This window comes from Rhinopithecus bieti, unplaced genomic scaffold (assembly GCF_001698545.2).
Source record: "Rhinopithecus bieti isolate Rb0 unplaced genomic scaffold, ASM169854v2 scaffold_82268, whole genome shotgun sequence".
Taxonomy (NCBI): domain Eukaryota; kingdom Metazoa; phylum Chordata; class Mammalia; order Primates; family Cercopithecidae; genus Rhinopithecus; species Rhinopithecus bieti.
Genome location: NW_016829960.1, coordinates 18,704 through 21,701, shown reverse-complemented (window position 1 = coordinate 21,701; position 2,998 = coordinate 18,704). Strand labels below are relative to the sequence as shown.

Below are 2,998 nucleotides of genomic sequence, written 5' to 3'. Positions count from 1 at the left end.
AAAAAAAAAAAAAAAAAAAAAAGACGTGAAAACAGCCAATTCCTGCCTTAAGTGTTGACATTACCTTGTGACATTCCTTCTCCTGAACAATGAGTCTCAGAAGCTTCCCGCTGAGCACCTTGTGACCCCCGCTCCTGCCTGCAAGAGAACAAGGCCTTTAACAGTAATTTTCCGCTGCCTACCCAAATCCTATAAGACTGCCCTACCCCTATCTCCCTTTGCTGACTCCTTTTTCAGACTCAGTCAGCCTGAACCCAGGTGATTAAAAAGCTTTATTGCTCACACAAAGCCTGTTTGGTGGTCTCTTCACGCGGACGTGCATGACACTCCTGACCTCTTGATCTGTCCGCCTAGGCCTCCCAAAGTGCTGGGATTCAGGCTAAGCCACCGCACCTGGCCTCCTTTTGGGTTTAAGGTCAGTCTGAGGCTGGTCCTGTCCCCGGTCTTTCTGCCATAGGGTCGTGTAGATGCCTTCTATCACGTAGTTCCTGCTCAAAACCGTTTCCTGACCCCTCCTCCCACGTGCACTTTTTAAAGTCCTCACCCCAGAGATGGATTCCCGCCCTTAGTGTCTCCAGCCTCTCCCTGGCTGGTCCCTGGAGTGCAGCCCCACAGACCCAGTCCCTGGGAGGCCACGTCCCTGCCTGGTCCTGGGAACCTGCAGACCTCACCCCTGCCCTAGGGCGCCTTGCCCCCCACCTCTTTCCTCCTCATGCCGTGCCCTGCTGCTCCCCATTTCAACCCCTGGAATACATGCTCTACGGGGAGGCAGCCATCTTACTCCATCCCCTTCCAGTGAGTATGTGGGCCAAGGGGATCAGGAGAAAGAGCGAGCGAGCGACTGAGAAAGGAGTAGAAAAACTGAGACAGTTCTGCTTGGTGCGGTGGCTCACGTCGGGAGTCCTAGGACTTTGGGAGACAGGCGGTAGGGTCGTTTGAGCCCAGGAGTTTGAGACCAGCCTGGGCAACATGGCGAAACCTCATCTGTTGGTAGCAAACCCTAAGCCTATCATAAACAGGCCTTAAATAAACTGGCCATAAACAGGATTTCTGCAGCAATGTGACATGCTCATGATGGCTGTCATGCATACTGCTAAAAGTTGTGGGTTTGCTGGAGCAGGGCAAGGAACACCCGGCCCCGCCCGGAGCAAAAACTGCTCAAACCACAGAGGATAGCAGGAGCGGCCTGGGCCTTGACAGCATGTTTTTGCTGCAGATAATCAGCCAGAGCCTGTTTCTCTGCTCCTCGCTGAGAATGCTTTGTTTCCCACAAGGAATGCTTTTAGCTAACGTATAATCTATAGAAGCAATGCTTATCACCGGCTTTCTGTCAATACATGTGTGGGTCAAACTCTATTAGAGGCTCTCAGCTCTGAACACTGTGAGACCCCTGATTTCCCACTCCACATGCTATATTTCTGTGTGTGTCTTTAATTCCTTTAGTGTCGCTGGGTTAGGGTCTCCACGACCGAGCTAGTCTCGACACTCGTCCTTACAAAAAGGTTTTTTTTTTAGAAGTTACCCAGGTTGGCCGGGCGCAGTGGCTCAAGCCTGTAATCCTAGCACTTTGGGAGGCCGAGACGGGCGAATCACGAAGTCAGGAGATCGAGACCATCCTGGCTAACACAGTGAAACCCCGTCTCTACTAAAAAATACAAAAAACTAGCCGGGCGAGGTGGTGGGCACCTGTAGTCCCAGCTACTTGGGAGCTGAGGTGGGAGGATTGCCTGAGCCCAGGAGGTTGAGGGTGAAGTGAGCCATGCTCCCGTCACTGCACTCGCGCCTGAATGAGGGAGCAAGACCCTGTCTCCAAAGAAAAATAAAAAAAAAAAGAAGAAAAGGAAAATGAAAAGAAAAGAAAACCCAATCTGAGACAGAAAAGAAGAATGAGGGCCTGGCGCGGTGGCTCAAGCCTCTAATCTCAACACGTTGAGAGGCCGAGGCAGGCGGATCACGAGGTCAAGAGTTCAAGACCAGCCTGGGCAACATGGTGAAACCTGGTCTCCACTAAGAATACAAAAATTAGCCTGGTGTGTTGGCGCATGCCTATAATCTCAGCTACTCTGGAGGCTGAGGCAGGAGAATTGCGTGAACCTGGGATTCAGAGGTTGCAGTGAGCCAAGATCGGGCCCCTGCACACCAACTTGGGTGATGGAGCAAGACTCCATCTCGGGAAAAAAAAAAAAAGAAGAAGAAGAAGAAAGAAGAAGAAGGAGAAGGAGAAGGAGAAAGAAAGAAGAAGAAGAAAGAAGAAGAAGGAGGAAGAGGAGGAGAAGAAGAAGAAAGAACCATAAACAGATGGCAACGTACAAAACAGGTGAGGGATTTGCAGAGACAGTAAGAGTAAAAAAAGCACCCCAGAAAGTAGCAGATGGAAAGCAACTCAGAGTCTGAGAAGGACGTATTTTGCTGTCTTTCCTCTTCAGAGAGATGGGACAGCTTGAGGTGGCAGCCAGTGAGGGAGGACCTCAGCAGAGAGGAAGATTAGGGATCTGGGGGAGCCACTGAGCAGGGATGTCACCAGTGGAGGGGGTCCAGGTTCTTGGCGTCTTGAACAAAGAATTGAACAAAACGCAAAAAGCAAGTAAGGAATGAAGGGGTTTACCGAAAATGAAAGTACACTCCGCCCGCAACAGTGGCTCTCGCCTGTAATCCCAGCACTTTGGGAGGCCAGGGTGGGCGGATCACTTGCAGCCAGGAGTTCAAAACCAGCCTGGCCATCATGGTGAAATCCCATCATTACTAAAAATACAAAAATTAACCAGGGGTGTTGGCGGCTGCTTGTACTCTGAGCTACTCTGGAGGCTGAGACGGGAGAATCGCTTGAACCTGGGAAGTTGAGGTTGCAGTGAGCCAAGATCATGCCACTGCAATCCAGCCTGGACAACAGTGCAAGACTCCATCTCAAAAAAAAAAGAACGTACACTCCACAGTGTGGGAGTGGGCCAAGCATAAGGGCTCAAGGGCCTCTTTTTTTTTTTTTTTTTTTTTTTTTTTT

The 2,998-nt window shown here is 50.5% G+C and overlaps 1 long non-coding RNA gene across 1 annotated transcript in view; it reads right to left on the bottom strand.

Moving 5' to 3' along the window:
- LOC108524187 (uncharacterized) overlaps positions 1-2,998 on the bottom strand; it is a 19,203-nt gene that overhangs the window by 11,721 nt on the left and 4,484 nt on the right. Inside the window, exon 2 of the long non-coding RNA XR_001883996.1 lies at positions 65-138. This is a non-coding gene — a long non-coding RNA (uncharacterized LOC108524187). The remainder of the gene's footprint in view (positions 1-64; positions 139-2,998) is intronic.